This window comes from Lolium rigidum, chromosome 6 (genome assembly GCF_022539505.1).
Source record: "Lolium rigidum isolate FL_2022 chromosome 6, APGP_CSIRO_Lrig_0.1, whole genome shotgun sequence".
Classification (NCBI taxonomy): Eukaryota; Viridiplantae; Streptophyta; class Magnoliopsida; order Poales; family Poaceae; genus Lolium; species Lolium rigidum.
The window spans coordinates 31798069-31810973 of NC_061513.1; the positions used below are offsets into that span (position 1 = coordinate 31798069).

Consider the following 12905-nt stretch of genomic DNA (forward strand, 5'->3'; position numbering starts at 1 on the left):
TTCAGAACGGATGGAGTATTTGTCAAGCAACTAATCAAAACTAGATGACCCGTTGCGCTATCGCGCAAATGGCAGAATCAAGTCAGGAATTAAATTATAGGTTTTAGCTTATTTTAGTATTAAAAATTAGTTTAAAATTTAACTGATTTACTATCTTCCAGACACACCATTCCATCGAGGTACTACGGTAAGATATGACAATTTAGTACGATTTCACACCGCTTCTTTGCAGCTTTTATGCTTTCTCATAAGCTCCCCCACCAAATTATGGTTATTGTATCGAAAGAGGTACTATCATAAAAGAGGCATAAAAGGACAATTACTAATTCCAAAAAGAATATTTCTACTTATTGTGGTTCGAGATTTTGAGTCCCTTAACCGATACAACGGGAACCAGAAACTATTACAAAATTTTGCCCCTCGTAAACAAATTCCACCACTATTCTCGGCTGATATCACCCATCCCATCACGATTTGCTTTAGCGGCCTAGTATCTTCCTCTTAACTTATCTAACTAACCTCCACCTTGATATGCTACACCTCCTTCCATTCCCTCCACAATTCGCTGACCGCGGCCATCCACGCCATCAACCATCCCAACGCTTGCCCCAAGATTTACCTAACACTTGATAGAGGATAGAATAGATTAAACATTTCAAAATCCTCAGACAATATGTTGTTATTTCAAAATCCAAACACGACACATTTAGAGAAATGTAGCAAATCTTAAAGAAAAGTATTTCAGAAATAACCATAATGCAATCTGGTAGAAAGCCATCAATACCATTAGAAAACAAAATGTACACTTTGCAGATTAAGGTAGGGTAACTTCATGATGTTAGCATCGTAAAAATACAATTTCACTTATCGTGAACCTAAATTAAATGTCCATTTGAATATACTACAATTCAACTTTTCACAAGACCAACTACGGAAATTCCTTGCATTTGTCTCCTTTTCTTGAGACATAAAATGCAATGCAGGTTGTTGTCACCCAAGGTACCGGTCATATGATTGCTGAAGTGCTAATGAAAAAAGATATTCCAGGTGGCATAGCAACTTTATGTTTTTACTCGGAGTCTATGAGACTAACAAAATTGCCAAAAAATTCTTATAGAGAAACAACCAAATATGAACAGAAACTATGCACTGCACTGAAACCTAGTGTAAAAATAAGAACTAAACAATAGAACCCATCTTTTTGCACTAAAACTTACTGGCTAGCGAGATAGCAGAAACTCTTTCACTACGTTGGCATTGGTAAGGATGTAGCATTTGATCAGTTTCACCACTGAAGTGTCATTTCTTACTTGTTCAAAGGCATAGCCAGTTAAGAAATGCCCCATAACTGTGAGCACGATATAAATGGGTAAAACCTTACTGTTAGGAGTAACATGTAGAGTTAAGAAATGTATAACTACATGGAACACCTTGTAGAGTTCCGACTCATTGCTCACCATTATAGAACAGATGATAGAACTGGTACATTTTTTTGTACATCAAGGTGATCATGAAGTCACCGGTAGCAATATACGTCATACAACATAGGATAAAATTCAAAGTTGGCAGCCTAGTTACATATATACAAATATCAGTAATTCTAGGCACGAGTGTGGAGTGCTGCTCCATTCTATGTCAAGGAACTCTTTCCATTTTCACAGCCTGTCTTCCCGCGGTAAAGCAGCCTTGTGTTAGTGAGAAGAGGAATTGCTTCTTCCTCTTTTTAGTTGCCTTCTCTATCTCTTGGACAATCATAAATACTTACAAAAATAAATTACAGGTACATAATATATAAATCAAGAAGAAAAGGTAGACAAATCATCCAAAATAAAGATGCACTAACCATGATTGGTGCATTCTAAGATTTAAGAGCCTAATGGCAAGAAGAGGACACGACATAGACCTGCATGATCATTCTCTTCTAAATAAATTTTTGGGTGGTCGAGTAAGACCATATGTTATGCAGTGAAAATGATGGAAAAAGAAATATTTTTCATCAGATCCTTACACTGCTCCAATAAGAGTCAATGTATACTGACTCAGTAACACTCCTACATATTTACTTTTCTACCTAATAGAAAAGCCAAGACCGTGAGTTTTTTACTCACGAAAACCCAACTTGATCATCTTTATAATGTCATTACAGTAAAAAAAAATCTAAAATAACAGAGAATAGCTTGCCAGATACATGCTAAGAAAAATGTATGTACTTATCATTCATGGCTAAAAGAATGTCCATGCGACTGACCTAGTGAAGAGCCTAATTGGCAACTGAGGTAAATTCTTGATATAAAGGTCTGCAAAAGATTCAAAAAAGGGGTTAAACTTCGCATGATCAAACATGGCAGAAACACAATAGCTTTTGTTGCATATCTGGATGTACCAATAGACCATTAACATTAGAGTAATCAGCTAGAAAACGAACCTCCAGACCATATGAAGACTAACGTCTAGCAATAACTTCAATAACAGGACCCTGACCAGAACCACACCTGTTTGAGAATTAGTCTTTAACTTCAATAGGTATGTGCCATACCTCCCGCAGATGTGTAACCTGGGTTCCCTTCCAAAAGAAACCCCGACATCGTGATTATTTTCGTACGTGCATAAACGGAATTTCATGTGGTTATACATGCATAACTACTTACAGTGGAAAGAGAACACAATATGTGATCCTATATAACTAAATAGATACCACCCACTAAATATTTATTTCTACACTTTCATAAAAAGTTAATCCTTTTTCATACCTTACAAAACAAAAAAAATATGATAGTCATTGCCTTTCAGATCAATCTATCATAAAAATCAGAATAAGAGGCACATGAATTTTGTGGGTAGTGTAGACGGTAGAATAATATGTATTTGTTATTGCAATATGTAGAAATCAGGTCACATGTAGAGCAAAGTAAGCCTGTGAGGCTATGTACCAAACGTGCAAAACACATTGCATCACTACAGAGCAATAGATAGCTAAAAAAATCACCACATGTAAGTATTGTACCATACACCAGACATACACCAAGAGCAGTTCTTTTAAGTGCTTAAACCAGATAATACCAAACCTAAAGCATCAACAATACTATTGGAAAACTTAAACCGGAAGCTCACAGAAATACCAATTACCCACATCTTCAAAGGGCAGTATTTTATATATGAACTTATAGTGAAAGCAGAACCCACTTTATTCTAACTATGGTTTGTTTATAAAGAAGCACCCTTCTTTAAAAAAAGTTCTCTTATAAAATGTAGGAAATAATAATAATCTCTTGTTAACCTGAAAATCTTAGTGGTGCCTGGAACTAAATTCAACATTCATACCTACATGGAACTTTGACCGATTCTCACTAATAAAGAAGGCGACGCCTAGTTTTTTGCATGTTAAAACATATCTTTACTAAACGGAAACATATTTAAGGAACAATAATAGGTACATCGCAAAAAAATTGATAGCTCTATCGATGTAACAAAGGTATGCTCGCGAGCCTAATACATGCTTAAGGAACAATAATAGGTACACCACAGAAAAAAAAGTTAACAGCTCGATCAATCTAACAAAGGTAGAATCATGAGCCTAAGACATGCTTCAGTAAATTAAGTACTGAGAATCAACAGGGGGTATACATGGAGACACATAATACATACCAGGTACTGGTCCATTTGAAATCAATGTAGCACTGACATACACAAATCCAGAAAAGTGATAACACCATAGGTTCCATCAGCATCAATCATAGAGCGCGCCACCAATACAGGGTGGTGTAATAGCCGCACCTTTCTGGGATGGTGATCTGCTCCTAGACTTAGAACAAAGAACCACATATATTCAGATAAGTGAGTGAAGACAATCGCCGTCAGACTCAGTTTACATGATTTGAATGGGCATAGTGTTCTTAAAACCGAATTAAGTAGGGCTGTTAGAATACAATAGTGAAGACAATAAAGGAATGCCATAAAATTGCCAAATGAAATAGACAGAATAATATATGGCATGCATTTTCTAACATGCAGATTTACCCCAAAAAAACTCGTATTGTATTTCACAACTTCTGAATGCTTATTCACTTATTCAGTTACATCAATTCACAAAGATTTACCAAAAAAATCATGTACCACCCAATTTTTGAGAGAAAATAGGAAAAGGCTAAACACCTTGTCAGGTACCAAAACAAGAGGATAGGGAAGCAAAACAAACAATTGAAATGAGCAGAGCAAGATCAAGAAAAAAAACAGGAACCTGCATACCAATCAGGGTTATAAGTAAGAAGACATACGAAGCCTCCGTACATATACAGAACAGAAGAAATCCCATCTGTATATTTACAACAAAGAAAATATTGTTACGCGCGAATCAGAACCCTGCGAAGTGACAAATAGTAAACATGCATATACAGCAGAACCGGGAGAAGATTTACCTGAAGCTAGCAACAACACATGTTTAGAAAGGCGTGGTAGATAATGAGAGAGTTTAACCTGCAAGGGGGAATTTAATCATACAACTTTGTACATTGGCACCTGGTCTATACAACAGAACTGGGAGAAGATTTACCTGAAGCTAGCAACAACACATGTTTAGAAAGGCGTGGTAGATAATGAGAGTTTAACCTGCATGGGGGGATTTAATCATACAAATTTGTACATTGGCACATGGTCATATTACACACTGTAAACTATAATTGCAAAAATAGCACTCCATAGTTTACCACTTAGGTAAAATACTACATTTCCACAACTAAGCAGTTATAAGCATGGACGAGTAAATGACCAGCTAATGATAATCAAAATGATCAACCTGAAACGCTTGGAAAAAAGAACAAAAATCATTCACCTCGCATTGCCATCCCAGGCCGATTTGAGATGCATTACGATACAAATATTACCCATAGAATACCCACTGATCATTCGCTTGTAGAGCCAAAATCAAAATCGAAGCATCTTATTTAAAAGTGCAAAACAAGTTGATGTTTCTGGTTGCAGGTTGCATGCCTACTGAATGATCTAATATACTGGACGAATGGAAAGTTTACAGAAAAGGGAAGAGTGCAAAATTTTATTTAGCACATGCCAGATGGGGTAAGAGCACACTCCACATGATGGATATATTTTTTTCTTTGGTGTTCTACTAAATCCAATATATCCTGGTGTAGATATATATATGATTTTCACACTTCCTCAAAAACATGTTCCCAGGGAAATGGCAGCAAAAAGTAGCAGTAAGCCAACAGCTATTCACGAAACAATATGAGGGTCTCGAAGCCCGTTACCTCAGAGCAATTAACATAGTTGCCGGAAGAACACGATGCAGCCAAAAGGATAATTATTGGCAAGAAACCTGAACCAAAAATAGGACTCTTTTACCTGCTCCACAGAAACAACACTATTTTAACAGAAGGCAAGGAACCTGCAACCCAAAGAAGATGATGACATAATGGGCTAGCCAGGCCTAAGCCAAAAATTAGAATGCACTCTTACATGTCCCTACCATTTAGCTACTCACAGTGTCTGAGCATATTAAAAAATCACAGGACCACAATACCCAAGAATGTCCAAGCAATTCTTTTCCAGTCTGATTCGGACAAACTTGCGATCTGAAAGTAAGACCACCTGTAATAAAACATAAGAAGCAATATGAGTAACATCATAAATGGTTACCTCAATCTCACGCACCTAAATAGTTCATTCATAAAATACAATTTCTCACCAGTAAGTAATTTTACATATATACACCAGCAGTAATCCATTGTCTTCAAGTGAGATAGTAACTTTTCTCTTGTTCACCACTTCCAAATCCAGACAACCGCGCCAATCATAACCTTCATCCACAAAAGTATACAAATGTCAGGTCAACTCAAATCAAATTTCAGCTTGTTGTATTATATCCATTCTAATAGTTAAATGGCAGCAAAGTCCACACAACATGACATCATGTTCAGATGTGTGCTTGCCCACATGTAGGTAGACCTCATCACTTACATTAAAGAACGTGAGGTTCTCGAGCGTGAGTGCGGCATCACCCAACAGGAGGTCGAAACAGCCCACTGCCAAATTCACACAAGTTGCAAGAGACTATTAGTAAAAAAAAACCTAGCATCCTGAGCAGAGAGGCAGAGAGGAAGAGCCGGCTATGGTTTTCTCTGCTCACGTCCATGGCCGGGCAGATCCGCCTTCTGAGAAGAAAAGGCAAACCTTAGCATCCATCGAGCAGACGCCATGGCCATCCTTCCGGGGTTCCTGGGGCGGCCCTCCTCGCGCTGCTCACCAGGGTGAGCAGGTACCGAGGAGGCGGAGGATGCGCAACCCCAAGGGCTCCCTGTGCCGGCTCCCCTCAACATGATAATTAGTCGAGATAAATCGCAGCCACTTCTGTTTGAAGCAACAGAATTGTATTGATGAGATCAAAGAAACAGACATGTCCTATCATATTCTTCTCTTCTTCTGCCAGATTCTTCCAATACAAATTAATCATCATCTATATTATACCCTTAAGGTCTGCCTTCCTGAGCTGACTCTTGAAATATCTGTTCTCTTCTGGTTTAACTGGTTGTAGTTTAAATCTTTGATTACAGTATTAGTTGACACTCTCCATGTATCCAATAGCTGCTAAAACAGTGTAATGTTCTGCTACGAAAACATCCATGGACCCTTACTCATAGTCATAGAGACAAGGGAACCTTGACTGGGCAGTTTTGATGTTTGAAAAATAACAGTCCAACATATCACGTGGTCTTCATAAACCCTGCATCGCCGGTGGCGAAAAACCAAGTTTTTTGATCATCTCATCAAGTATCATTTTTCCTGGGATCGTCAGAAGTATCTGAGCATCCTGGAATACAGAAGGTTGACAGAGAAACAATCAACAGGCGATAAACACTAATTACGCCAAAAACGGCTTATATTAAGTAACCGAGGTAGTATTTGATAGCAGCCTATGTCTAGCTTTTTTTATTTCGCAATATCTATTGTGACTTTTTAACGGCAAATATGCATTGATAATCTTGCACATATGTAGCAAGTATCTATTACATTTATCATACAAAGAAAAGATGAACAATGTAATATTGATCAGAGGGTCAAACCTAGTAGTTTCTAAGTGGTGAAACTGACTGACGATTATCTTCAATATCGCTGCCGTTGCACATGTTGGAGGGTGTAATCATTGTCAGCGTCGCTGTTGTCGCCGCTGCTACATATAAAGTAGAGTCAGAAAAGCAGTAGGGAGAATTCTTATCTATAGATTAAAAAGCCATGCAAGGATTTAAGTATGCTCAAGTGGCAGTGCAATCGTAACCTGCCCCGTTAAAGGAGCTGCTCTAGAGCTCATATTAGCATTCACAGTAACACCAGCTTACAGAACTGAAATAAAAAAAAATGCCCAAATGTAGCTTCAGAGGTAAGATCTGCAAATTAAATTGAGAAATGTAGCTTCAGAGATAAGATCTCAGGAAATGACATCGTTGCAAGCAACATTCCTATATCAGGAAGAGTATCCAAAACAATAACAATCAAGATGTCCTTGAAGTATACTCCCACAAAAAATATGCTTTGCTGGTACACATAGTGTGTGTTCACGACCAAGATCTTGCATTGAAGTAACGAATCATATAGAACTAATCCCCAGTCTATTTCCTGTTCCTAGCTTCCACACAGTACTACTGTACTTTTTTGAAAACGAGGTAGCCATCCTCTTTCCATTATCAAATCTTAAGCACTACCTGATAATCTACTCCTATGAACAAACGAAGAAAGTATAAAATAGACACACCGACCCAGTGAATGAAGATGACAATAGTTTTTCTTAATAATACAATAAATACAAATAAGCTGCAATACTTGTATAACTTCTTTACCTCTCATCAAAATGAAAACTCCTGTAGGAAAAGCACAACATGGTGCCTGGCTCGATGGAAATCTCCAAACAAATGCAAAATAAAAAAAACACATAATTCTTATTGGTAGACTGTATATATAACCATGAGTAAATGACAAAATATATAGAAATTCATAATTCTTTGTGCAAGAAAAGAGAGGCATATGTCAATGTACTCACAACCAATACCATCGGCCCATGACCACCGCCTCAGCCACTGACTTCATGGTCAACGCCCTAAGTCCTCACATATGCCATATGCCTCTGCAAATGAAACAAAATGCATTTGTTGTTGTATAAGAGTACCGATTCTAAATGAATAAAACAGTTCTCCATGAAACAAAAAAAATCTCTAGGTAACCAGACAAAAAATACTATGTCCAAGGTGCTACCGCGTGCAAAATGTTGGCATGAACACAAAAATGCAGAGAACCAACCTTTATACAAGGTATGAACAAAGGGTGGGCTAATGCTATGCAACAGATAGTTTAATAGAGTGTTATACTAATTCAGCGCTCAATAAAACAGATGACAATGCCAGCTAAACTGATAACTTTGTGTCATTTATTAGATACCAGAGGTAATAGGACAGTACCAAAAGAATTTTCGGTAGTAACAAATCTGGGGGAGAGAGAAACATACTATTCATATGTCCTTGAAGTATTAAAATCCTGCAGTATTACAAAGAGAAAATTGAAGAGTCTGAGTGCTCATCTAGGACTAAAAAAACCTCTATCGCTGCTCAACCCTTCCGCACCATTCTGAAACATACACTCTCTGCAGCAAAAACAAAAGGAGACCAACCAAACTGAGTACAGCCAATAACCCCAAATGCACACCCGACGACTGAGATATTCAAAGCGGTAGAAACAAAAATCTGAGCCTCAAAGGACACAAGCTGCCAAGAAACATAAGAAACCTTAGCGACAGTAGTAGGTTACCGGCACTGCGTTCGACAACGAGGATGCCGCCACGCACACAAACTGAAGTACTGAATAGGTGGATATCTACAAACAAGTATTCTTTAGAATCCTCTAGAGGACCACAAACTGAAGTACTGAATATGTGGATATAGGTAGATAATTTTTTTTCTATATTTGTATATGGAAAAAACTGATCAAATTTTCTAAAAAGAACATAAGGGACATAAACTGCGGCAGTCAATTAATATTTGGATCAAAGAATTAGGAGGAACCACAAACTCAATCAAATACAAAACCAGATTCATGGCCTGGAAATAAAAACATGAATAAAGAGGAGATGATTACCGGTCTATAAACGATCCAAATGAGGAGACCCAAGGCGTTTACATGACCAACCTCAACCACCAGATCTCCATAGGCATCTACACGCTGCAGCATTCTTGCTGAACCATCAGATCCCCACATGGACAGAGAGAGAAAATGGGAGAGGGACTTGAGAGAGGGAAGATGCATCTAGAGAAAGGGAGGGGGGGGCTTACCGTGTAGGAGTCTGCCGGCGCCGCCGAATCCTCAGGCCGAGCCAGTGAGGCTGCTCCTCCCTGGTCGCCCTTGCTCACATCCTCCCCACACACAGTCACATCTGCTGAGAGGGAGAGACCCAAATACGTGAGTGGAGAAGAAAAACGTGAGGAGAAGAAAAGCCAAGAGGGAGGAAGGTGACGAGAGAAGGAGCTCGCGCTGGTGCGGGTGGCGCTCCGTCCGCCGCCTAGGCTTCAAGGCTGCCGTCGTGCTGCCCTCCGTCCCCCGCCTAGGCTTCAAGCCTGGCGTCATGCTTCCTCGTCTGGGGAGGAGGAGACGAGGCGGCGCGGATTGGGGAGAAGGAGACGAGGCTGCGCGGGTTGGGGGAGGAGGAAGGAGGCAGCCGATTGGCCATCCTCCCTGCCGCCGCCGGCTCGACGGCCTCCACCAACCTCCATCCCTAGAAGACCGACGGATCCGCCGCCAGTGTCTTCCTCTACTTGAAGCTCCACCCCACCAGCTAGAAGAGGCAGAGGAGAGAAGGGAGGCGCTGCCTCCGAACCGCAAAGATTGCACACACCTGGTCGCCACCACTTCATCCATGGCCGCTATGGCGGCGTCGACCCGCGGCAGCGGCTGATGCGGCCCTTGCCCACCTACTCTTCGCACGGCGACGCCCGCGACCAACGGTTACCATGGCCTCCCCGCGCTCCACGCAGGGAGGAGGAGACGAGGCGGCGCGCAGGCGGCACGGGTTGGGCTTGTTGGGAGAGGAGGAAGGAGGCAGTCGATTGGGGGATGGGAGAGGAGGCAGGGATTGGGGTAGAATGCTAGGGTTTTCACCCGGTCGAAAAGGAAAGCGAAACAAGGTCACGCGAACGATCACGTTTCGATGTCTCTGTTGGCCGGCTCCACACACGCTCTGGCCCATCCGTCATGCATCTAGCAGCAGAAGCAACCGGTAAAACAAAAGTAACCGCATCCAACGGTTGTAGTAGAAAGTGGGAGCCAGGATTCACTGTAGTGGTCAAAATGGATGAACGAGATTGATTTGCCCCTTTTGAAGCCTCCTGGAGGTGGGTACTCTTGGAATATTTATAGGAAGAATGTGTAAACAAAATTACATGCACTAGGTTATATTCAAAAAATTATCTTATCAATGACTAAATTGTGCATGGTACTGATCCATTAGAGCAAGTATAATAAAGTCTAGTCAGCAGGCTGTAAAAAATTTAAATATTACATTTGTGTTTAGTTGGATGATACAGATTAGGAGAGAAACTAAGTGTGCTTTAATACAAGAGTTAACTCTAGCACGGCTCATATGCATTTTGTGAGAGTGGGAACTGAGCCATGTATTACTCCCTCTGTTTTTTATTTTTTGTGTTTTACCTTTTTTTAAGTCACGCCTTATCATGTTTGACTAAAATTGTAGAGAAAAATATCAAAACCTATAATACCAAATGTTGCGGACTGGTGGGATGTGACCATCATCGGTACTTTGCCATGGCAGCCCGCAAGGACACCTCCTCGGCAATTATGCTCATGGCTTGGTGGTGGTGGCTATGGAAGCGGTACAACGCAGTCATCTTTGGCGGCACGTAGCCTGACCTAGATGTCTTGCTGGACACGATAAAGGCGGAAGGTCGAGTCGTGAGTGGCATTAGGAGCTTCTAGTCTCTAAGGACCTAGAGTATAGACTATAGAGTATCGCATTGTACACGGGTGTGAACTGTGGTCTCTAGGCTTGTATCAAACTCTTTCTATCAATGAATTGAAACGCAAAACTTTTACGTTTTCTTAAAAAAATACAAGACCCAGCAACATGAAGATCATTATGAAGCAAAACTTCACAGCGTGTATCATCTGAGTGTAGCTCAACCACGCGATTATGCCAACGATTCAATTGATGCAGCGTTACATACTTGCCGAAAAAAGTGTTGCTCACGGGATTACATCAGTAAGAATATGAACTCTCTGCCATATCTAGAAAGTGAATTATGGGTCGTATTGCAAGTTAGTTGCTGAGATCTCGTGGAAACTTCACATTTTATCATGGAAAAAGGGAAATCTGCAATGGATAGGCAGTTCAGTTGTACAGTTTCGCCATAGCCGGGTTAGAGCATCTCCAGTCGCGTCCCCCAAATCGTCCCTAAAACCGCGCCGGATTGAGCGTTTGGGGACGTGTTTTGTTCGTGCCGCCTTTGGGGAACGTCGCTCCCCAGCCGCGTCCCCCAAACACCGCCCCCAAATGAATATTGGTGCACGAAAATAAAGGTTTTCATTCAATTTTGATTATATATTACAAAGTTTGAATGAACGGCTAGATTTCATCTAAACCTAGACTACTGACCGCTCGGCGGTGCGTTCGACGGCCCCGCCCCGTCGTCGCCTCCCCTACGCCGCAGCTCCTCCTGCGCACGCCTCCTCTCCTTGCGTTCGGCGGTGGCCAGACGGTGCCGCTCCCGCCGCGCGTCCTCCTCCGCCCTCCCCGCCGGGCCGCCCGGAGGGAGAGCTCGACGGCGCGACGAATCCGCGCCTCTTCGCGGGCACGGGCGTCGTCCCGGGAGCTTCTTCTCCGACTCGAAGGACTCGACGAGCGCGCATTGCTGATCGGCCGTCTCGTCCGGGTGCGTCCCGTCGTCGTCGGACCACTCGAACTCGTCGTCGTCGTTGTCCTCCACCTCGGTCTCCTCCGCCTCGGCCTCCTCCTCCTCCATTGGCGCCTCCTCCTCCACATCTGTTGGCGCCTCCATCATCGCCGCCACCAACACGGCGTCCTCCGCCGCTAACTCGTCCGCCCGCCTCCCCCATAACGCCCTCAGCGCCGCCTCCCGCTGATGACGCTCCTCCGCCGCCGAGCCGCCGCCGGCGCCGATCGACTCCCGCCGCCGGCGCTCTATCGACTCCCGCCGTTCACGGTACAGCGCCTCCCGCCACCGCGCCGGCGCGCGGCGCTCGTCGCCCACCGCTGCTCCATACCCGCCCGTGCACGGCACCGCCGCGCTCCTCGCTCTCGCCGAGGCGTCGCACGCCGCAACGGTGGCGTCCCCGCCGCTCCCGCCACGCCGCCGCCGCCGCGGCCTCGCGGCCAGCCGGGGCCATGGGCGCGAACGCCGCCGCGATCCGCCGCCGCGCCGCCTCCCGGCCGGCCGGCGGGCCCGCTCGCCGCATCGCCTCCCGCCGTTGCCGACGGTGTGCACGCCATCGCTCTTCCCGGGCCGCCGCGAGGGGTCGGTGTTGACCTGCGTTTCCGGACCGCAAGTGGAGGGACGGCGGTGGAGGGAAGTGGCCGGCCGCGGGCGGCTCGCCATTGCTACCGGTGGTGGAGGAGACGGCGGTGGAGCGACGAGGGCCGTGTTTGTTGCCGGCGGGGTGTGGTGGCTACCGTTGAGCCGGGAGACCTTTATAGACGCCGGCGTCGGGAAGAAAGCGCGGAACAAGGCGAGAAGAGGCGGGAAGATCGCGCGGGAACGGGCGGTGGCGTGCGAACGCCGGCGACGCGTGGAGGCCGCGCAAGACCGACGAGACGTCTCGCCCGCCCCTCCGTCGCCATTAAGGCAAAGATGCCGCCGTGTGTCACCTGCGCGCGAATA

At 43.6% G+C, this 12905-nt stretch overlaps 2 long non-coding RNA genes across 9 annotated transcripts; both read right to left on the reverse strand.

The window, feature by feature from the left end:
* Window positions 1–1521: 1521 nt before the first annotated feature.
* On the reverse strand, window positions 1522–6597 carry LOC124665515. Of its 8 annotated transcripts, none has more exons than XR_006990593.1 (11): window positions 6143–6597; window positions 5974–6038; window positions 5702–5813; window positions 5483–5604; window positions 5265–5401; window positions 4550–4605; window positions 4416–4473; window positions 4246–4312; window positions 2426–2563; window positions 1844–2297; window positions 1522–1742 (listed from the first exon to the last, which is right to left on the reverse strand). It is a non-coding gene; the product is annotated as an uncharacterized LOC124665515 (long non-coding RNA). The 8 variants fall into 8 exon arrangements; XR_006990598.1 differs by lacking the exon at window positions 6143–6597 and having other exon boundaries at window positions 1522–1736; window positions 1844–1903; window positions 2249–2297; window positions 5974–6100; XR_006990595.1 differs by lacking the exon at window positions 6143–6597 and having other exon boundaries at window positions 1844–1903; window positions 2249–2297; window positions 5974–6100.
* Window positions 6598–7383: 786 nt separating this feature from the next.
* Window positions 7384–9252, reverse strand: LOC124665516. Its single transcript, XR_006990600.1, has 2 exons — window positions 9178–9252; window positions 7384–7652 (listed from the first exon to the last, which is right to left on the reverse strand). It is a non-coding gene; the product is annotated as an uncharacterized LOC124665516 (long non-coding RNA).
* Between the last annotated feature and the right edge of the window lie 3653 nt (window positions 9253–12905).